This window comes from Pelodiscus sinensis, chromosome 6, assembly GCF_052426305.1.
Source record: "Pelodiscus sinensis isolate ZL-2025 chromosome 6, ASM5242630v1, whole genome shotgun sequence".
NCBI classification, from domain to species: Eukaryota; Metazoa; Chordata; order Testudines; family Trionychidae; genus Pelodiscus; species Pelodiscus sinensis.
The window spans coordinates 78,517,436-78,541,228 of record NC_143057.1 but is presented as its reverse complement, the minus strand read 5'-3'; positions in this window follow the sequence as shown (position 1 = coordinate 78,541,228).

Sequence of the window (23,793 nt, the reverse complement as noted above, 5' to 3'; positions counted from 1 at the left end):
CATGGTTATTGCTAGCTTTTTTGACCTATTTATTAATGCATAGAAAAATATTTATTAAATTACAGAAAAAATCCTTGATCTTCTTGTTATGCTCAAAATTTTCTCTGAAGGGACCAGCCTTATCAACATTGATTTCCTCTCAATGCATTTCCTTGTCTCAAGATCCAGACACCATAACAAATCTCACCACCTTTCACTTCAAGAGCAAAGCAAACTTTTTGCCTTGCCTTTTCTAGCATAAATACATTCCAATATGTCTATTTTAAACACAACAAAAAAACTACCTAAACAAAACACTTCACTGCACATGCTTCTTCCTCTGGGGAGAAGATGACAGAATAAACAACATGTGACAGATGTGAAGTCACGTTGTATTGTACACTATGGAAGATAGTTAAATACTGCATTGATAAGCGTGGTATAAGCATAAGAACCAATATAGAATTCAATCTGCATGTTTTAATGATCAGGGCTCGACAAATCAGGCAATCTACTCACCTATGGCGAGTAGTCCAGTGCACCTGCACAGCGTGGTCAGCACATGCGCAGCGCGTGCTTCCGCACAGCTGGCGAGTGGAGCTCGCCGCCTCTTGGTGAGCCCTGTTAATAATGTTCCAGGTGACCCCCCTCCCCCAAAAAAGTCTCTAAACCAACCAAAGGAAAGCACAAACACATAACCATTTATATCTATACTCTCAGTGTGTGTCTAGACTACAAGAGTTTTTTGAAAAAGGTGGCCTTGTTTCGAAAAAACTTCCCCTGCAACTAGACTGCTGCCGTATTCTTTTGAAAGTAAAATGAAAGAATGCGGCAGTTTTTTCGACCACAGAAAACCTCATTTTATGAGGAAGAATGCTTTTTTTTGAAAGTACTCTTTTGAAGAAAGGCGCTATATAATGCAAACTGTGCTTTTTCGAAAGAGAGCATCCAGCCTGCCTGAGTGCTCTCTTTTGAAAAAACGTCTTGCTTTTTCGAAAGTACTAGACACTCTTTTTAGAAAGAGGCTGCAGTCTAGACGTAGCTTCAGGGTCCTAACATTATTGTCCAATGCATCTCTACTGTTTTATTCAGACACTTGTTGGACATAACAGGCAAAATATTGGACTGATGTGTATGCAGACATGTTCTTCTTGACTTGAATGAATCCACCCCAATTTGCACCAACTGAAGAGCTGTCCTAATATTTATAGAAAGCCTTTAAATCTCAAACAGAGAATAACTAGATAACTAGCAAAGGGTATGTCTACCCTACAAAGTTAGTTCGAACTAACAGACGTTAGTTCGAACTAACTTTCATAGGTGCTACACTAGCGCTCTGTTAGTTCGAATTTAATTCGAACTAACGGAGCGCTTAGTTCGAACTAGGTAATCCTCATTCCACGAGGATTAAGCCTAGTTTGAACTAGCTAGTTCGAATTAAGGGGTGTGTAGCCCCTTAATTCGAACTAGTGGGAGGCTAGCCCTCCCCAGCTTTCCCTGGTGGCCACTCTGGCCAACACCAGGGAAACTCTACGGCCCCCCTCCCGTCCTCGGACCCCTTAAAGGGGCACGGGCTGGCTACGGTGCCCATGCCAGGTGCAAGCCTGCCAGCACCCAGCCAACAGATCCTGCACCTGGCACGGCTCGAGCCACCCACCCGATGCCCCCCAGCACTCCCCCTGTTCCTGGGACCAGGCTGACGGCTCCCGGGAGCTTGACCGGGACCGCAAGAGGCAGGCACCCGCCTGGGCTAGTGCGGACATCGTGGACCTAGTCCACGATCTCCGCACTAGGCACAGGAAAGTGGCCGGCTTGGGCAGGATAGCTGCCAGCCTGGCCACCCAGGAGCAGGTGTGCAAGAGAATCAAGGGTGTCCAGTGAGACCCCCAACCCTGAGTCCTGAGCTTACAATGGCCGTCCTGGGTCAGAACAAAGGTCCATCTAGCCCAGTAGCCTGTCTGCCGACAGCGGCCAACCCTAGGAACCCTGGAGGGGATGGACCAAAGACACTGACCAAGCCATTTGGGCTAGGGAAGGGTAAGTGGAAGGAGGTGAGGGAGGAATGGGGCACGAGCCCCTGATGGGGAGGACTGGGCTGGCTCTGCGGGCTTCTGGGGGTGGAAGCTCTCCTGCAGCCCCCCAATTGCCCCCTCTCCCCAGATGGCAGCCTGCGGCAAGTGTAGCCGGGCTGATGGCCGAGTGCTGTGATGTGTCCAGTGTGGGTACTCAGGGCACTCCAAGCCAGGACTGCTTTGCAAGCGGGGCACCCCTCAGAACTGTCTGTCCGGGGTGGGGGTCGGGACCCTTTAAGCACAGCCCTCGGCTAGCCTGAGACAGCATCTCCACGCTCTAAGTCCTCCTCTGATGCCCTGCCGGCACTGCTTCCGGCCATCCTTAAGCCTGGTTCAGGGTCCACTTAATGCGGACGCGCTAGTTCGAATTAGCAAAATGCTAATTCAAACTAGTTTTTAGTTCTAGATGCGTTAGTTCGAATTAGCTTAGTTCGAATTAACTAATTTGAACTAAGTTAGTTCGAATTAACGTTGTAGTGTAGATGTACCCAAAGAGTCCCTATGTTTCACAACATATAATAAATTAAGAAAGCATCAAGTTTTTCTTCTATAAGCAGAATGAAAAGATGTTATATGTCAAAGTTGAAACTATTGAATTGCTTTGCACTTTGCATTCTAAAAAACCCCCAATTTCACTATGTTGCTGCATGAATATACTCCATACTGATTTGTGCATTAGTGGAATAAAAGTCAATACTCATGAAGATGAAACAGTCATTCAAATTGCCTTTAAATATAATACCTACATTTTTCATACAGTATGTTTTTTACATTATGTTTAGCAGAAGCTGCTATTGTTTCAATTGCAAAATACTCAGTAGGCATATGAAATTTCATTTAAAAAATGAAATGAAACAAATATTAACATTTTTTCCAACAAACAGTAATTTTACCATTCATTAATCCATTTTTATAATTAATGCTCAAATAATAATTCATCAACTTTTATAAGAATGTCTACAGATCTATTAGAATTACATTTTTAAAAAGACCTGGCAAACAAAGCCTTGTAAATCTATTTCATAGTAAGTGACTTGGAAATATTATTAGAAGAAATAATAGTTACTGTTAAATGAGAAGCATGCACTTGGAGCAGGAGAATCTTCCTTTGATATGCATACGTGGTTCCTGGTGAAACAAACAAGAGTTATATTAATGTGCACAATGCAGAGAGAATAAACCACCATTGGATCTACATTTCAACACAGCAAAAGTTCTTTCAACATTTCTAAGCTTATGGTCTGTCCATGCTTTTGAGGTAGTATTTCTAGAAAGGATGAGTTTTGCATATATTACTGTAACTTGGCTGGATAATGTTACTGGACTTGTTTTGGAGTACTTGGTCCTAGATATTGCATTAACATAAGAGTGAGTCATGTAACCACGTTATCTACATGCAACCTGACTTCCCCTAACTAAATTGATATATCAATCTGATATGTGCGTTCTGGGATGGGATTAAGAAGATGGTACAGACTGTCTTTCTTGCTGTACATGAAATCCTTGAAGTTTCTTATTGAAGTGATATTGGAGACACTGAGGCCAAGTGTTCATTGGCTAAAAATGTCCATATTCTGGCGATGGCCTCAGGGGTTGTGGAGGGCTTCTTACTCGGCCCACAGGTTGAGAAGGGCCTTGACCTCTGCCTGGGACTAGCAAGGGGCAAGCCGCTTTGTGCCCCTCTGGGCCTGCTGGGAGCCCTGGTGTGGCTGCTGGGAGGAGGGTGCAGGCTTTCAGTATCCCCCTGGAGCAGACATCTCTGGGGGGGGCTCGTGGTTGCAGCAGGGCAGAGCGACATAATGGAGCTGCTGGCTGTGCTGCTGCTGCCGTGCGAACTCTGCAGGCTGCGTGTGGCTTTAAGGGGGGGAGGAGGGTCTGGCAACCAGGAAGTAAGGAGCTGTGAGTGCGGGTACAGAGCGTCCAAGTGGCCATTTGGCTTTTTTTTCTGGGAGGCCAGTTATTGTGTAAAAACTCTTGGCTGGGAGCAGCCAAGGAGCTCCATGCGGGCCATGCTCACAGGGCTGGCTCACTGAGGAGTTCCCAAGAGCAGCTGCTATATCACATGGGCAGGCATGGCTGCATGCTGTCTGTGTGAGGCACCCTTTGGTAGGTGTGGGGTCTGGCCTGAGCTCTTGGGGCTTTGGTTGCTTCCAGCTGGCATCCCTCCTTCCCCCCCAAGCAGGACGTGTGCAAGCAGCAGCGTCCCAGGTATGCCCTGGAACTGCCTGCCACATCCATATGCCACACAGTCAGGCTGCATGAGGTTGCACGTGCTGTATACTGTTACACAGCATGCAGCTCAAACTTACTGAGTGATGCTCCGTCCCCCTCCCTTTCCCCCCGGGCACCCAGCTCTCCCGCCCTTGTGAGTGAGAAGCGCAAGACTCACCAGAGGATCCTTCACCGGCCTCGGATGAAGCCCAGGAGACGTCCTGGCTGCTCACCAATCGCTCCAGGTGGAGGGTGACAGTGCTGCTGTGGCCGTCCTCATTCTCCTCCGACCCAGACCCATTGGGCAGGTCACCCTCCTCCTCCAGTTCGGCTGGCCTGGTGACTGGGGGGGGGGGGTGCAGGCAGGTGTCCACAGGCACCGAGGGTCCTTCCACAGTCGTCTGCCCCAGGATGGCATGGAGGTGGTCATAGTGGGGACAGGTGTTGGCTCTTTCCCTCTGAGCTTTGATGGCCCAGACATAGCCCAGGTGCAGCTCCTTCACCTTAGCCTGAACCTGTTCAAGGGTCCAGGCTGGATGTCCCTGCTGTACCCCGTCCTGCCCACATCCCTGTCCTGCCTGCCCCAACCTGGCCTGAAGAATGGCGAGGCCTCCGCACCCACAGAGGCACTGGCAGGAACCGCCCCTCCCAGCAATAGCTCCCCCTCCCAGTTGAGAGACCCCTCCTGCTGCTCACTTCTTCCCTATTGTAAACAGGAAAACATGCTGCCTGCCTGTCTACACTGGTGGGGAATTTTTGCGCAAGAACATTGACATTCTAATGTAAGAAATCAGTGCTTCTTGCGCAAGAACTATGATGCTCCCGCTCAGGAATAAGCCCTCTTGAGCAAGTGCTCTTGCAGAAGAGGCCAGTGTAGACAGGCAACATGAATTTCTTGTGCAAGAAAGCCCGATGGCTAAAATGGCCATTGGAGCTTTCTTGCGCAAGAGAGCGTCTACACTGGCATGGATGCTTTTGCATTTCTGCTTTTGTGCAAAATCATGCCAATGTAGACACAGCCTTCTTGTGCAAGAAGCCTGCAGTGTAGACGTAGCCTCAGTGTATATATCTATATTATCCAGTTTAGTAGTTTGAATGTCTTTCTATAATGTGTGATTGAGATGGGAGCTCGGTTGAAGCTGATTGAAACACAGTCTATACTAAAATGAGCTGGTGAAGGCAAACTAGCAATTCATCTGGAGAAATGTTATCTGTTCTGGGTATTAACACTCTTACTGGAGTTCACAATCTGCAGGTGAGTTGAATGCTCAGATTCTATTAGATGATATAGCAACAAGATCCAGGACACAAGTCAATTGTTTCCTTAAAGATAGGAACCAAATTATCATGATCTGTATCTTTGTTACCTCAGAATTATACATAATGTAATGTGCACTTTTTGATGCTTCAGCTGGATCTCATGACACAAGAAACCAACTTGTGAGTCTCCCTGTGCTTCAGCTGATATTAGCAGTGTTGTTTAAGCTGAAGATGTATTTGTTTACAAGGGAGCTGCTGGCAGGGTTTCATCCATGCGGGGCCTTTGGTTTGGGATATACTTCTCTCCCCTCTTGGTTCTATGGAACCTGAATCGGTTAAGAATCTGATGCAAAGCCTATCAATATGTCTGGGTTTGGGATGTGGGAAGTGCATGATCAGGGTTGTGTTTTGCGGAAGAAGAGTAATACTATTTGAATTTTATGTTATTTCTGGGATGGGTATGAGATAATGAGGGACAGGTGGTTTTATCTTGTGTGTGATTGTATTTGCTATTTCTCTGAAAAGACTCTTGGAGTCTGGAATTGGTTCTTCTACATTGGTTCTTCTATGTCATCATATGAAATAAAATGAATGATGACATAAAGAAACAACCACTTGCATAAGTGCCTGTGACTATACTCATTATTAATAACTTGTTAGCTATGAACCTATCGTGTGCTTGGCTTTGTATATAGAAGAAGGTCAAGCACCAAGGAATCAAAACCCTTAATCCTGAAAATGTGCCTAACCTCACATACCTTGAATAATCCCATTGATTTAAATAACACTACTTACACAGTATAATGTGAAGCACCTCTATACATTTTACAAGAATCAGGACCAGACGCTGCTAGTATTACTCACATCGAGTAGTATTTTATTATGCAAATCGTACCATTTGATAGTTTATATGTGAGCTGATGTGGCAAACTTCAATATAACCTTATAATTAATTCAACAATATAAACTTAAGAAATAGGGATTTGTATATGCCAAGGTGGGGTCCTGTATGCATGCATAGGTGCATGCATGACCATATTCTGCAGGTGTATCTGGGTCATAATGTCACATTTTGATTCATCCCTAAAAAGAAGGGAAAACAGCATTGAAAATTATGTGGAAGAAACAGTCTCTGGCAAAAACACTGTCTCGATTGGTTTTTCTTCACCTTTTCTGTGTCTCATTTAGTTTGATTTTGATTTCCAATGCAACTAATTTCATAAGAAGTATCCAGGGACCCCGTACATCAACACTTCCCAATAAATTAGCTACTGCTTCTGCAAAATACTTGTTCTTTCTGTCAAATGCTGAGTGGAGCCTATTTGAACTGCAGTGGGTGTCACCAATAATAACGCTTTGATCTAGGTTTTATAAAAACAGAAAAGTGCAAAACAATTGTTTTCTTTTTCCTTTCAGGTTGCATTTAATATTAGACCAATGCTACTTGGAAATAGTATTAATTTGGAATATATTACATACACAAACTCCATTATTCATGTTGTAAAATCCAGCACTTTGAACATAAAAAATGACAGAAATAGGTTTCCTACGCAACCTTTATTTGCACCCCCTTGCACCTATGTTTAATAACGCAGTCATTAATTGCATGATCACATACTTTTTTCCCCACTTCACTGAATGAGGTAAGGGTTCTCACAAAGCATCAGGAAATTGTGATTTCCTCCTTCCCCATGCCAAGCTGTTATAACTTGGTGATATGTGAGCAGATTTTCAAAGGGACAACAACATCATGAAAAGTGCTAATTTTTTAAAAGAGACCGCTTCTCCCCCCCCCCCAAAGTTTTTCATGTAAATAAATGCTCTACAACCTTGGTGCCTCCAGAGCAGCATAACAGAAAGGCAGACTCTGGAAGAGATCCTATGCTTAACACATCTAGTCTGTGTCTAGACTGGCCAGTTTTTCCAGAAAATCAGCCGCTTTTCTGGAAAAACTTGCCAGCTGTCTACACTGGCCGCTTGAATTTCCGCAAAAGCACTGACTTCCTACTGTAAGAAATCAGTGCTTTTTGCGGAAATACTATGCTGCTTCCATTCAGGCAAAAGTCCGTTTTGCGCAAAAGGGCCAGTGTAGACGGCTCAGATTTATTTTACACAAAAAAGCCCCAATCGCGAAAATGGTGATCGGGGCTTTTTTTGCGCAAAAGCACGTCTAGATTGGCCATGGACGCTTTTCTGCAAAAAGTGCTTTTGCGGAAAAGTGTCCGTGCCAATCTAGATGCTCTTTTCCGAAAATGGTTTTAACGGAAAACTTTTCCGTTAAAAGCATTTCCGGAAAATCATGCCAGTCTAGATGTAGCCCTATTGTGGTGGCATCAAGTAATGTTTTTCAACGTTGGCCTACTTTTGGAAAGCTACTAGTTTAAACCCTTTGTTTACCTAAAGGGTTCATAGCCTCGCAGACCAGAAAAGAAATCAGAGAAGAACTTACTTGCCACACTCACCAGTCCAGGGAAGGAGCAATGAGGGCAGTGTACAAAGGCTCAGAACTGCTGAAATGAGAGTCCCTGGACTGCAACCTCTAGTAAAGGGCAGATCTGGGTTCCCCTACCAGACTGAAGGAGTGGCCCCAAGGTAATGAATGAAAAGGCTGCCTAGGACTGCCGATGGACTGGACCCTGGAAAAGGGAACACTGAGTGACCTCGGCAGAGGGCTAAGTCATGAAGAGGATGGTATAGGTCCTGGAGTGAGAGGAGCTACAGACCAGTATCAGAGTGAGGGCATTCAAGCAGAGGCTGGGAGCATCGACCTCAAGGGCTGATTCCTGAAGTTTTTCCGTTAAAAGCATTTGAGGAAAAGTGTCTAGATTGGCACGGATGCTTTTCCGCAAAAGTACTCTTTTCAGAAAAGCGTCCGTGCCAATCTAGACACAGTTTTGCGCAAAAAAGCTCCGATTGCCATTTTCACGATCGGGGCTTTTTTGCACAAAACAATACTGCGTTGTCAGCACTGGCCCTCTTGCGCAAAAGCATTTTGCCTGAATGGGAGCAGCATAGTATTTCCACAAGAACACTGACAATCTTACATGAGATCGTCAGTGTTCTTACGGAAATTCAAGCGGCCAGTGTAGACAGCTGGCAAGTTTTTCTGCAAAAGCAGCTGCAAAGGCCATGGAGGAGAAAGGATGTAGTAGGGATGCCCAGCAGTGCTGCATGAAAATAAAGGAGCTGAAGCAATTGTACGAAAAGACAAAGGAGGCAAATGGATGGACTGGATCATCAACTCAAAAATGCTGCTTCTGTGAGCAGCTGCTTGCCATCCTAGGTGGAGACCTGACCAGCTTCCCTCGCCAGTCCAAGGATTCCTTCCAAGACACTTCTCTGGCAGTCTTGGGCAGCAGCATGTTGGACATTGTGAATGAGGAAGAAGAGGATGGTCAACAGGCAAGTGGGGCAATTTATCTCAACAAAAGGCAGGATCTTTTTATAATTTTGGAGGAATCTCCTCCTCCCAGTGCTACAAGTGGGTTAAAGCAATTGGATATGATCTGTGGCGGCCTGAAATGGCTTGTTAATGTGTCTGAAGACGAAGTGGGAATCCTCCCTGTACATCTCCATAAAGCGCTCATAAAGGAACTCTTCAATCCTTCTCACAAGGTGTCTGGAGAGGTCTGGATTTATTCCACCTTTCACAGTAGGACATCAAGCCATCAGTAAGTGGCCTGGCATCAATGTTGCACAAAACACTGCAGCAGAAGGTCTAAATTTCTGGCCATATTTAGTTAACATCTGTTCTCTTTCACTCTGTGTGATTCAGACAAGACTGATATCACATATTGCAATCTGGATGATTAAACGGAAGATATTAGTGATACCTCTGCAGTTTCCTCATCCCCAATGAAGTATGCCTTGAGCCCGTGCCCTTCCGCCATGTCTGGATTCCATTCCCCCTCCCACCTACATGGTCCCGTGGGAAGGGAAAGTTGCACTCTCATAGCATACAGAGGATGACAAACACAAGAGTCACTACAGGTTTTTTTGGGAGTGGGGAAGTTTTTGCGTGTGCATTTGTTTTTTGTGTTGTAGGGATGTTGTTCATTGGCCTAAGTTCATAGAAAGTTAATTAGTTGTTTTTGGCTCTTAGGCTCACTCTAACTCCCTCACTCCTCCCATTATCTGTTCCTGTTTGCTCTCTCCTCTGGTCCTTTAGGAGCTGGCTTTCGAAAGCCAGCTACCCCGTTCACCCTGAGTAGCCCTACATCCTGGTTAACAGTTAGTAGGTGCTAGAGTTTACAGATGAAAATCTTATTCAGAAGCTTTCTTCCTTGCCTAGGTGGCTGCTAGGCTTGGCGTACAGCCCCCTAAACAAACAGATCACACTATATACTTCAATCAAGCAGCAAGCACCGCAACAAACAAAGTAACAGTCAACAAACTCATCACAAGGGTCAGATAGTCTCTTCTCATTCACCAGGAGAACTCCCTCAGGGTATGTCTACACTACAAAGTTAGTTCGAACTAACGGACGTTAGTTCGAACTAACTTTCATAGGCCCTACACTAGTGCTCCGTTAGTTCGAATTTAATTTGAACTAACGGAGCGCTTAGTTTGAACTAGGAAAACCTCATTTTACGAGGATTAAGCCTAGTTGGAACAAGCTAGTTCGAATTAAGGGGTGTGTAGACCCTTAATTTGAACTAGTGGGAGGCTAGCCCTCCCCAGCTTTCCCTGGTGGCCACTCTGGCCAACACCAGGGAAACTCTTCTGTCTCCCTCCGGGCTCCGGAGCCCTTAAAGGGGCACGGGCTGGCTACGGTGCCCGTGCCAGGTGCAAGCCTGCCAGCACCCAGCCAGCAGACCCTGCACCTGGCACGGATCGAGCCACCCACCCGATGCCCCCCAGCCCTCCCCCTCTTCCCGGGACCAGGCTGGCGGCTCCCGGGAGCTTGACCAGGACCGCAAGAGGTGGGCACCCACCTGGACTAGTGCAGACATCGTGGACCTCGTCCACGATCTCCGCACTAGGCACAGGAAAGTGGCTGTCTAGGGCAGGAGAGCTGCCAGCCTGGCCACCCAGGAGCAGGTGTACAAGAGAATCAAGGGGGTCCAGTGAGATCCCCGACCCTGAGCTTACAATGGCCATCCTGGGTCAGACCAAAGGTCCATCTAGGCCAGTAGCCTGTCTGCTGACAGCGGCCAACCCTAGGGACCCTGGAGGGGATGGACCGAAGACAGTGACCAAGCCATTTGTCTTGTGCCATCCCTCTCCAGCCTTCCACAAACCTTGGGCAGGGACACCACTCCTACCCCCTGGCTAATACCGCTCCATGGACCCAGCCTCCATGACTTGATCTCACTTCCCTTTGAACTCTGTTCTAGTTCTAGCCTTCACAGCCTCCTGCAGCAAGGAGTTCCACAGGTTGACTCTTTGCTTTGTGAAGAACAACTTTCTGTTACTAGTTAGAAGCCTGCTACCCATTCCTTTCCTTTGGTGGCCTCTAGTCCTTCTTTATGGGAACTAATGAAGAACTTTTCTGTATGCACCCTCTCCACCCCACTCGTGCTTTTAGAGACCTCTATCCTGTCCCCCCTCCATCTCCTCTTTTCTAAGCTGAAAAGTCCCAGTCTCTTTAGCCTCTCTTCATATGGGACCTGTTCCCAACCCCTGATCATTTTAGTTGCCCTCCCCTCTCCCAGCCTCTCTCTTCCCCTCTCCCACCTCCTTTTCCCTGTCTCCCCCAGTTTTGTTAAATAAAGAGAGATTCCATTTTGGAAGACACGTTATCTTTATTTTGTATATCAATAAGAGGGGCTAGGGAAGGGTAAGTGGAAGGAGGTGAGGGAGGAATGGGGCACGAGCCCCCGGTGGGGAGGACTGGGCTGGCTCTGCAGGCTTCTGGGGGTGGAAGCTCTCCTGCAGCCCCCCAATTGCCCTCTCTCCCCAGATGGCAGCCTGCGGCAAGTGCAGCTGGGCTGATGTCCGAGTGGTGTGGTGTGCCCAGTGTGGGTAGTCCGGGCACTCCAAGCCAGGACTGCTTTGCAAGCGGGGCACCCCTGAGAACTGTCTGTCCGGGGTGGGGGTCGGGACACTTTAAGCACAGCCCTCGGCTAGCCTGAGAAAGAATCTCCATGCTCTAAGTTCTTCTCTGATGCCCTGCCGGCACTGCTTCCGGCCATCCTTAAGCCCGGTTCAGGGTCCACTTAATGTGGACATGCTAGTTCGAATTAGCAAAATGCTAATTCGAACTAGTTTTTTAGTCTGGATCCTTTAGTTCGAATTAGCTTAGTTCGAATTAACTAATTCGAACTAAGTTAGTTCGAATTAACGTTGTAGTGTAGACATACGCTCCAAGAACTCCCCTGTTAGCTGTTCCTGTTTGCCAGCTCCAGATCTTTTATTTCATGTGTAAATATATTATAATGTGCTAGATTCTCATAGTAATGAGCTCTTCACAGTGCAATGTAAAGAACTTCATGCTACTTTGCTCACCCACTGCACTGCAGTACTACCTACATATTCAAAGTTTTGAAGCAGTAATGTGCATATGAGATTGTTATCATAAAGAATACCAATGAATGTCATTGCAAATACTGACTCCACTTTTATCACTCCATGCTGTTTTTAATTTGGGGATGGAGGCAGATTTTGACTCATTGTCATCCTATTAAAAAAAAGCAAAAACATACCATTTGGCTTGATTAGACAGTATTTCCTTTTTACTGATATGTGAACATCCCAACATCTATGGAAAGCCTCTCTCTATTGCAAAAGTATGTCTACATGGCAACAGACACCCATGGCAGACCCATGCCAGCTGACTTAAACTTGTGGGACTGCTACACTACTGTATAGTCTTATGGGCTCCGGCTGGATCCCAAATTCTGGTATTCTCCCATCTCTCAGATGTCAGTCCATGCGTGGAAGATTACATAACAATGACAGAACCTGTAACCCAAGCCTCACAAACTGGAGTTGACAGGCAAGCTGTAGTGTCTAGTAGCTATGCAGACGTACTCTAAGAGCACCGTCTATACAGCAGAGCTAAACTCGAAATAAGCTATGCAATTTGAGCTACAAATTCTGCTTGTCAAGAAAATTAAGATTTTTTTTGTTTTCAAATGAATTTGCAAGAAAAGTTCTAATGATGACACTATGGACACAAAATGATTTTTTCTTGACACACATCAAATGACCTGTACTTCATTATCTTCAGAAGACTATAATTATTTGTTTGCAGTTCCATTCATTATTAAATTCACACAGTTTCAATTCATCTGAGGAAATTACACATCCTTCTCTAGCTTTTTCACTGTCTTACAGAAATGAAGGTTTCTTAAATACTGTGGATTCTTTTATCTAACATAAATAAAAGCCACTATTTCTTTGTAAACGATCAGCCAAAAACTGAATTAAATGGGCATTTTAAATGTATGTGATTTGGCCTTAATAGTACAAATGGTATCCTATTTTGTTGCTTTGTAGGTTGGATTTAATGTTCTAAACATCATGAAAAACTGAGAAATTGGTTAATGTAATAGCAGATCAAATTGAAATTCACAGCATTTTGGATGACAGGTTTTTTTCACAAAAAGGTCAGGACATTTTATTTCTGGTGATGGTTTACATGAACTGATTTTATGCTGGTGTTAGCCGGTGGCCAGGGTAATGAGTGGTCAGTGAGCTCTATCTCACCCAAGTCTTTAACTGCTTGGACAAAGTCCCTTTGCAGTGGGCAGCCAGGAAGGCTGACGGGTGCCCCAAGAGTCTGCCCTGTGGAGGCGGCACGACTCAATGCTCAGCTCTTACTGCGTTTACCCCCTGACCGTGGCAGGATAGCCAAACCAGCTATGGTTCTTTTTGACTGTGTTTGGTTCTGTTACAGCAACAGGAGGAGTCAGGTTAAAGCTTAAACAGTTACTATTTTATTGTTACAAGGCTAGTTTAGCTGTTAAATGTTACTGCTGTGTTACAAATAACACAGCCACTACAAAGACAAGACAGAAAAATACAATAAAAGTCACTTAAAGGTATCATGGAACCCTTTTCGTTCTCTGAGCTCTTATTGAAATGTGCGCAAAATAGACACCTAGCAGGTATATTCTCACCCCTGCGATCCTTACTCCGGCGAAGTCAGTGTTCCTCTCAATCCCAATGGGAAGCAGTCGGTACGAGACAAAGGTATCCCTAAAGTCTCAGGGGTCCAAGACCACCTGACCAGCAGGTATATGGTTGGATCTCCAATTAGAGTGGGGCACAGGGTCCCACTTTATACCCCTGTGGTCACGTAAACGCTTTTCTTGTCATTAAAATGTCAATTAAGTTGGAACGTCTTTGTGACGCCCATTCCCACAGGGGGTCCAAAGCTTAATTTGCACCTGTGAGGTGGAGGTAACTAAATCATTAGGGCTGGACATTCTTTTCTGATAGGGCAGCAGATTCCTCTCCTGGGATGGTGTGTAGGCGTATCAATTACTGGTACCAGCCAAGGGCAGCCCTAGGCCCCAATTGTCTGCTGGCCCAATTGCCACAGTTATCTGGTTCCTGTCTAGCATCCAGGGCCATAGTTATTCCAGCACCTCTGGAGGCCCTGCAGCCTTTGAAGACAGAGTTTCGGGGGGGAAGAGGGAGAGCAGGAGGGTTTCTGTCTGGCTACAGCTGGTCAACTATATTTTTCCTTCACAAATATTTGCTTTATGGATCAAACACTGCTCTCCATGAATAAGGAACCCATATGGTTTTTCTGGGCGGTGAAGAGAAACAGGATTCAGGAAGCCAGATCAAGTGTATACTGTGCATCCTCCTGCATGCTGTGATGAAGTGTTCAGCTTCAACTGTTTGTGTCTCATTAGATTGATGGGCAGAGAGGGAAATGTACTTACTGGATGCACTGTTACATAAGAGTTGTGGCAATCTTGTTGCCCATTAGTTAAGCTGTTTCCTTTTGGCCTATAGGTGACGGAAGAAATCCTTTTATTCTGTGATTTGCTGGCACTTGGTACACCTATTGAGCAATAATGGCCCAGATTCACAAAAGATATTTAGTTGAGCTTGTGTGTGATAATAGGCTGAATTAAAACTAGACTGGATATCTCATTAAAGGAGGCAATCCTTGTCTAACTTAATAGGAAAAGTGGTGAGGAGTCCTGTGGCACCTTATAGACTAACCGAAGTGTTGGAGCATAAGCTTTCGTGGGCAACGACCCACTTTGTCAGATGCATGTTTTGCAGATTCAGACTAACACAGCTACCCCCTGATACTTAATAGGAAAACCTGTTTTAAATTTGTGATCTCATAGCTAACATAACTTACCTTAAAAAACAACAATTACTCTAGTAACACCTTCTTCCAGTGATCCAGAAGTGGGTTGCACTCACAAAAGCTCATGATACCATCTACATTTTGTTATTCTTTAAAGTACTACTAGATTATTTGTTGTTTTTTAAGTTTTTCCTGTTACAGACTAACTCGGCTACCCGTCTGAAGCTTTTATAACTTGCCTCGTAAGTCTGATTACAATTTGTCAAATTCATACTAGAAAAACAACACTCTTGGGAAGTAATAGAGAGATAGCCATGTTAATCTGATCTTGCTAAAACAAAAGGAGAAACTATGTAGCACTTTAAAGACTAACAAGATGGTTTAATAAGTGATGAGCTTTTGAAACCTATTAAACCATATTGTTAGACTTTAAAGTGCTACATAGTTTCTACTATTGGGAAGGAGAGCTATTGGAAGAGCTGATTATTCAATTTAGTGAGTTGGAGAAACAAGCATATTAAATATATAAGTATTTAAAATACCAATATTAGATTTAACATGTCTGTAAACTGACAATCCACCAAGCCCTGATATTTCCAGTGCATTGGGATGGAGCTTTCTGAGCAAGTTTGTGCCTCTATTGTTTTATTGTCTCGGGTTCTATTCTGACTCAGGCACATTCTAGAAGGTTGATCATACATTTTAATATATGACACTGCATCATAATAAATCAGCAAGTGATCTTGTTAGCTAAGGTGAATATCAGAGGCTAGGAGGCTCTAACCCAAGGAATAAGGCAGAGTCTTATTTTCCATCTTGGATGGTATTCATTTTATTCTGATCCATCAATAAATATCTTCAGTCTGCCCAGATATAATCCGGTAAGTGTTTAAATTAGAAAACTTATTATGAATGACTTTGCCCCTTTCTATTAATAGTGTTATTTTATATGCTTTTCACTACTGAAAAACAGTTACTTGCTTCTCAGATCAAATGAGACTGGTAGGCTAAATTCCATTGTTTTTTGTAGTGTGCCCTAGCGCTATGTCTACACAGCAACATTATTTCGAACTAAGGGTGTATCTAGACTACAACCCTTTTTCGAGAAAGGTATGTAAATTTGGCATGTTGATATTGCAAATGAAGTCAGGATTTGAATTTCCCATGTTTCATTTGCATAATGGCAGTCGCCACTTTTTTTTGAAACTGGGCTTTTTCGGAAAAAAATGGCAGTTTAGACATGAATCTTTCAAAAATAAACCCCTTTTCAAAAGAGCCTGTAAACCTCATTTTTTGAAATCCAAATCCCGGCTTCATTTGCAATATCGACATACCTAATTTACATCCCTTTCTCGAAAAAGGGATGTAATCTAGACACACCCTAACTAGCGTTATTTCAAAATAACATAGTTCATGTCTACACAGCAGGCAGTTATTTTGAAATAATATCGAAATACTGTCAAGCAGGAGGATGTCTTACTAAGACTCCTGCAGCCCTCATACAAGGAGTAAGGGAAGTCAGAGGAAGAGTGCTCTACTTTGAAATAAGTGCTGTATAAACGCTCCCAATTTTGAAATCAGCTATTTCAAAATAAGTTATGCAATTGATGTAGCTCAATTTGCATAGCTTATTTTGAGTTAAGATCTGCTGTGTAGAGGCACCCTAACTGAGTAGAATTTGACTCTGTGTTTGGAAGTTGCATTTAGATAAAAATATGTCAAGCTTTAACTGGAGAGGGTCATAGAGGAAAAAAGGCTCTTTTGACAGGCTTGAGAAAAGGCTAAATCCCAGAGAGGTGCTCTGAAGGCAAACTTGGAATGTGGACTCATCCTGGGTAAAAGACTGTGAGAAGGAACTCAGAGATTTGAGGGTGGATGGAGCTGGGTCTCCAGGGAAAAATCTGGAACATCAGCATTATTTGACAGAGTAGCACAAAAGGATACACAGGAGGACCCAAACACTCTTTTTCTATGTTCTTTGTACTAGAGACTATTTGACAGACTGCACCTGAAAGAAGGTTGCAAAATTATTGCTGATACAGGGAGAAAAGTGGAGGCTGAGTAGCAGTGAGCTAAAAGGAGTTGATACTAAAAGTATGTATTTACAGAGTGTGAAACTGTGTCTTACTAGAAAAGAATCAGGACAACTTGCTTGTATGCTCATGGTTCTAGGTGGGGGCAGAATATACTGAAGCTCCTGCTATAGAATCCCTGAAAAGTTGCCTGCCTTATCAAACATCACTCTAATTATATCCCTCTGCATAATGATCCTTTTAATTTGAATGTTATCTATGAAAAACTGAAATGAAGACAGCCTACTGAAGTTAAATTCACTTCCCCAAAAAGGAGAGGGTGAAGTCAAAGCTCAGCAGTTAAAAATTCCAGGGGAGATATTACAGACTCTTTTTCCTGACTTTCTGGTGCAAAGGTCCCAGTGGCCCATGGATCTGGCCTCCAGGAAGCATCTCTGGTGTAGAAGGTTTCTTCACATGGCACAGTCACTGTAGTGGCAGCCTTCCACTACCTCCATTCTGTCCTTGGTACAAAGAGCATTTCAGAGCCTGTGCTTGGGGAATAGGGCTGTGTTCTGTGCTGAGAGTATTAATAACCCAATAATCAGTGGTACTGCCTTTCTCTCACAGGCTGATGCCCACGAGCTCTTCGGGGGGCAGATGCACATCCAGAAACTATATTTCAAATTGATCATGGGAATTATACTACAGTAAACACTTTCACTAGCATCTACTCGGTAAATTGGGGGGAGGAAGAGAGTTGAGAGGGAGTTCTATGGTCTGTGTTAAAGAGGAGGTCAGACTCGATGATCATAGCGATCCCTTCTGGCCTTGGAAATTTGTTGGATTTTTTTTTGTAATAAAGGTTATAAACGGCACAGTTAAAATATCCATTTAATTGAATCATATTTAAAATACAGCTGCTTGGAGAAAAGACTCCATACAAAGGGCATTGAGGCATCCAACCTGGACAATAATTAGAAGTGAATCAGTGGCTATTCTGATTGCATCTTGCAGATTCAGAGATCAGGCCAATGGTGGTAGTTGTATCTTGAAAGTTACCGCTACATACTTTGTCATAACATGTCTACAAACTTGATTAATAATTCTGACAATGTGGGAGAGTGATTAGACTTCAGTTCAGTTGACTTTATCTTCATTGGTACAATAGAAAAAAATATTTTAAAATGCATTTTTAAAGAGGATTTGGAACATGTAGAAGTCCAAATTTATCCCTGGTATAATTGAACTGATGGCTTTGGCAGTATATCTGTGCAGTAGGAAGGTGCTGTATTTATATAGTTATTTTCCTGACAAACTCTAAAGTACATTTCCCCAATAGAGAACCTATGCACTATTCCAAGCAAGAGAAGGCATCAAAGGTGCAAGCGGCGCTTGCATTTTGGCCTCCATCATATAGTTGCATGATCAATTGACCTCTTTATTTAATTTATTATTCCAATAAATTCAATTTTATTTAAAAACATCCTTAATATAAGGAATTAGAAAATACTATGAATTAAGATTTTCATTTCAGGGTGTGATCACTTGTCAGTGATTCAGATTCTTCAAACATCTACAGATATCTGGGGTCTGTCTGGGCTAGCCAAGGGAAGAAAAGTGCAAGGATATAGACATAATAGGTGCATGCCATCGCTAAATATGTCTATGCCCCACCTTGTAAGCTTAAGGTTCCCAGTAGGGACTGGCTGGAAGTTGACCTTATGGTGCAGCAGTAGACATTATGGCTGTGTCTACATTGGCACCTTTTTCCGGAAAAGGGATGCTAATGAGATCAGTCAGAATTGCAAATGCCGCGGAGGATTTAAATATCCACCGCGACATTTGCATGAACATGGCTGCCGCTTTTTTCTGGCTTCGGGCTTTGCCGGAGAAAAGCGCCAGTCTAGACGGGATCTTTCGGAAAATAAAGCCTTTTCCGGAAGATCCCTTATTCCTCTTAAAATCAGGAATAAGGGATCTTCCGGAAAAGGCTTTATTTTCCGAAAGATCCCATCTAGACTGGCGCTTTTCTCCAGCAAAGCCCGGAGCCGGAAAAAAGCGGCAGCCATGTTCATGCAAATGCCGCGGGGGATATTTAAATCCCCCGCAGCATTTGCAATTCCGACTGGTCTCATTAGCATCCCTTTTCCGGAAAAGGGTGCCAATGTAGACACAGCCCATGTGTGGTGGGTCATGAAGTTCTTTGGAACAATGACATGTGGAAGGTCAGAGTTATCTTATGGATTGTCCCTGAAATTTAGGATTGTCCTTAGGATTCTTTTTCTGAATGCAATATGAAAATCACAGATTCATAGAATACTAGAACTGAAAGGGACCTCGAGAGGTCATCAAGTCCAGTCCCCTGCCCTCACAGCAGTACCCAGTATTATCATGGGTTCCCAAACTGGGGGGCATGTCCCCATAAGGGTGTGTGAAGAAATTCTGGAGGAGGGGAGACGCGGTGACTCAGCCCTCCCCCACCTCATCAAGTTTTGGTGCCCTGGTCAGTTCCTTTTTTTTTTTTGCTCAACAAGTTTTGCTGCTGTTTTGGGGGCGGAGGTAGGTGAGGGTTTTTCAAAAATCAAAAAGGGGGAACCACTGATCTAGATCATCCTTGATGGATGTCTATCTAACCTGTTCTTAAATATGTCCAGAGATAGAGATTCCACACCCTCCTAGGCAACTTATTCCAGTATTTAACCACCCTGACAGTTAAGAAGTTTTTACTAATGTCCAACCTAAACCGTCCGGCTATGTCTACACTGGCATGAATTACTGGAAATGCTTAAAACAGAATAGTTTTCGTTATAAGTATTTCCGGAAAAAGAGCGTCTACATTGGCAGGCTGCTTTTCCGGCAAAGCCCTTTTTCCGGAAAAGCATCTGTGGCCAATGTAGACATGCTTTTCCAGAAAAGAGCCCCAATCGTCATTTTCTTGATCGGGGCTTTTTTCCGGAAAAGACTACTGGGCTGTCTACATTGGCCCTTTTCCAGAACAGTGTTCCGGAATAAGGATTTATGCCCAAGCGGGAGCAGCGTAGCTTTTCCGGAATAGCGGCTGATTTTGTACAGTAGAGCGTCGTTGCTTTTCCGGAAATTCAAGGGCCAGTGTAGACAGCTCGCAGCTTATTCCGGAAAAGCGGCTGATTTTCCAGAATAAGTGGCCCAGTGTAGACACAGCCTCCTTGTTTCAGTTTAAGCCCACTGCTTCTTGTTCTATCCTCAAAGGCCAAGGAGAACAATTTTTCTCCCTCCTCCTTGTGACACCTTTTTTGATACTTTTTTGAAAACTGCTGTCATGTCATCTCTTAGTCTTCCCCTTTCCAAACTAAACAAGCCCAATTCTTTCAGTCTTCCTTCATAGGTCACATTCTCTAGACCTTTAATCATTCTTGTTGTTCATCTCTGGACCTTCTCCAATTTCTCCACATCTTTCTTGAAATGCCATGCCAAGAACTGGACACAGTAGCCCAATTGAGGCCTAATCAGTGCAGAATATGGTGTGATACCTACGTCCTTCTGAAGCTACCCCTGAAAGTTGGAGACTTTCCCTAGGTTGAAGTAGATACAGATGGATGGGGAGGTCTATTTACTGATCAGAGACTGTCAGGATTGTGGGAGTTGTCTAAAAGGGCTGGGGTATTCAAGAAGAGTGTTTTGAATAACTACAGGCTTGGTCATCTTTAGATTTCATACCCTGAATGGTAGCCTCATGAAATGTTATTTGGCACTTGCACTTACCTCAGTTATGTTCACACCCACTGAGGAAACCATTCAGATACAGGGATGTCTCTGAAACCTTAGCTTTTATTCTCTTTCGATTTAATGCCAAGTAACTAAACCATGAAACTAAAGTGTAAGGTACTGCAAACTTGGTCTACTCTAGATGAGGGCAAAGTCAAGTCCTCTCTGAATCTGATCTCTGTCATATTTGGTACTACAATCAGTGGTGGACTGTTATCACTTGCTATTTTGGGTTGTTTATTAAGCAGTAAAATCTCCACAAGGATACTGGAAGACTGTTAACAGGTTTTAGATAAGCTATTGGAGGGCTGGTGTTGATGAATGATCTTAAGGAGTCATCAAGGGATGATGTAGATGGGGCTTCAGCATATAGAGATGTGCATTGAAAGATTTGATCTCACGTGTCAAAAAGTCAACTAAGAACTAGCAAGCTGAATTAGGGTCCTAGAATCATAGAATCATAGGACTGGAAGGGACCTCGAGAGGTCATCGAGTCCAGCCCCCTGCCCTCAAGGCAGGACCAAGCTCTGTCTACACCATCCCTGACAGATGTCTATCTAACCTGTTCTTAAATATCTCCAGAGAGGGAGATTCCACCACCTCCCTTGTCAATTTATTCCAATATTTGACCACCCTGACAGTTAGGAATTTTGGTCCAATCTAAACCTCCCTTGCTGCACTTTAAGCCCATTACTCCTTGTCCTGTCCTCAGAAACCAAGAGGAATAAATTTTCTCCTTCCTCCTTGTGACACCCTTTTAGATATTTGAAAACCGCTATCATGTCCCCCCTTAATCTTCTTTTTTCCAAACTAAACAAGCCCAGTTCATGAAGCCTGGCTTCATAGGTCATGTTCTCTAGACCTTTAATCATTCGTGTTGCTCTTCTCTGTACCCTTTCCAATTTCTCCACATCTTTCTTGAAATGTGGCGCCCAGAACTGGACACAGTACTCCAGCTGAGGCCTAACTAGTGCAGAGTAGAGCGGCAGAATGACTTCACGAGTTTTGCTTACAACACACCTATTGATAAAACCTAGAATCATATTTGCTTTTTTTGCAACAGCATCACACTATTGACTCATATTCAACTTGTGGTCCACTATGACCCCTAGATCCCTTTCCGCCATGCTCCTTCCTAGACAGTCACTTCCCATCTTGTATGTATGGAACTGATTGTTCCTTCCTAAGTGGAGCACTTTGCATTTCTCTTTATTAAACTTCATCCTGTTTACCTCGGACCATTTCTCTAACTTGCTAAGGTCATTTTGAATTATGTCCCTATCCTCCAAAGAAGTTGCAACCCCACCCAGTTTGGTATCATCTGCAAACTTAATAAGCGTACTCTCTATCCCAATATCTACATCATTGATGAAGATATTGAACAGTACGGGTCCCAAAACAGACCCTTTTGGAACTCTACTTGTTATCCCTTTCCAGCAGGATTTAGCACCGTTAACAACAACTCTCTGACTACGGTTATCCAGCCAATTATGCACCCACCTTATCGTGGCCCTATCTAAGTTATATTTGCCTAGTTTATCAATAAGAATATCATGCGAGACCGTATCAAATGCCTTACTAAAGTCTAGGTATATGACATCCACCGCTTCTCCCTTATCCACAAGGCTCATTATCCTATCAAAGAAAGCTATCAGATTAGTTTTGCATGACTTGTTCTTCACAAACCCTTGCTGGCTATTCCCTATCACATTATTACCTTCCAAGTGTTTGCATATGATTTCCTTAATTACCTGCTCCATTATCTTCCCTGGGACAGACATTAAACTGACCAGTCTGTAGTTTTCTGGGTTGTTCTTATTCCCCTTTTTATAGATGGGCACAATATTTGCCCTTTTCCAGTCTTCTGGTATCTCCCCTGTCTTCCATGATTTTTCAAAGATCATAGCTAAAGGCTCAGATACCTCCTCTATTAGCTCCTTGAGTATCCTGCGATGCATTTCATCAGGACCTGGTGACTTGCTGACATCTAACTTTCCTAAGTGATTTTTAACTTGTTCTTTGTGTATCCTATCTTTTAAACTTACACTTTCTCTGCTTGTATTCACTACATTAGGCACACCTCCAGACTTCTCGGTGAAGACCGAAACAAAGTCATTGAGCATCTCCGCCATTTCCAAGTTTCCTGTTACTGCTTCTCCCTCCTCACTGAGCAGTGGGCCTACCCTGTCCTTGGTCTTCCTCTTGCTTTTAATGTATTTATAAAAGGTCTTCTTGTTTCCCTTTATGCCTGTAGCTAGTTTGATCTCGTTTTGTGCCTTTGCCTTTCTAATCTTGGAAGAGTGTAGAGAGGCTGGGCTTGGCATATTTAAAGCAGTATACACTTATCTAGAGTTGAAACTTCTCCTGCAAGGTCACATTCACAGAAAAGGGGGTTGCTATGGAAAGAAAAACATTGGTTCATGATGATATCAGAGCTCATGTATTGTTGAGGTTTCATAGTGATATGAGAAATCCCACGAGTTTAGGACTGGAGTGGCTGTATCCACAGCATAGCTTGGAAAGAATTCCAACTGTTTCTGATACCAATGATGGCATCAAATTGCTAAAGAAAATATGGAACAGGAGTCAGGATCCAATGTCTAGGATTGCGAGGAGACAACCCCCTTCTTCTTCACCTCCTTAACTATTGTAAAAGGGGAGAATGACAGGGTCCCAGTAAAGGTTCTGGGACCAAATTAATGGAATTAAGGATTGATGGCAACCCTCTGCCAGGTGGAATGGAGGGATGGAGTGCTGAGAGTGCTATAGATTATGAAAGAAAGATGACCTACACTGGACAAAGTATTGTGGAATAATTCCCAGGTGCATTGCTTAATCAAGTTGCAGCCTAGTTAAACCACATTCCTGATGCCATGTCCTTTGAAGTATCCACAACATGTCATGAGGCAGAGGCCAAATTAAGAAAGGTATGGACTTTTTTTTTCAAAGCATATCTTTACATCTACTTAATTATGAAAAAATTATGTGGATTTTGATATGTTCTGAAAGGAAAGATCAAGGTATATGCAACAGAAATCATGGATAATTATTGACTAAAACTGTAATGTTTCCATTTCTACTACTTCTTTTCATTTTTCCCACTGGAAATCTCTGAAAAAGTAGGACTGGGAAAGGTACTATATTCTCAGTTTTAAACAAGGATATATAAAAATCCTTGTAACAGAGAAATGTGACATGGGAGAGAAAAATAACATAAACACACTTTTTTTTCCATGTGATAGTTATATGCTGTGTAGATATGAGTGTATGGCTGAATTGTAATTCTTCGTTCTTT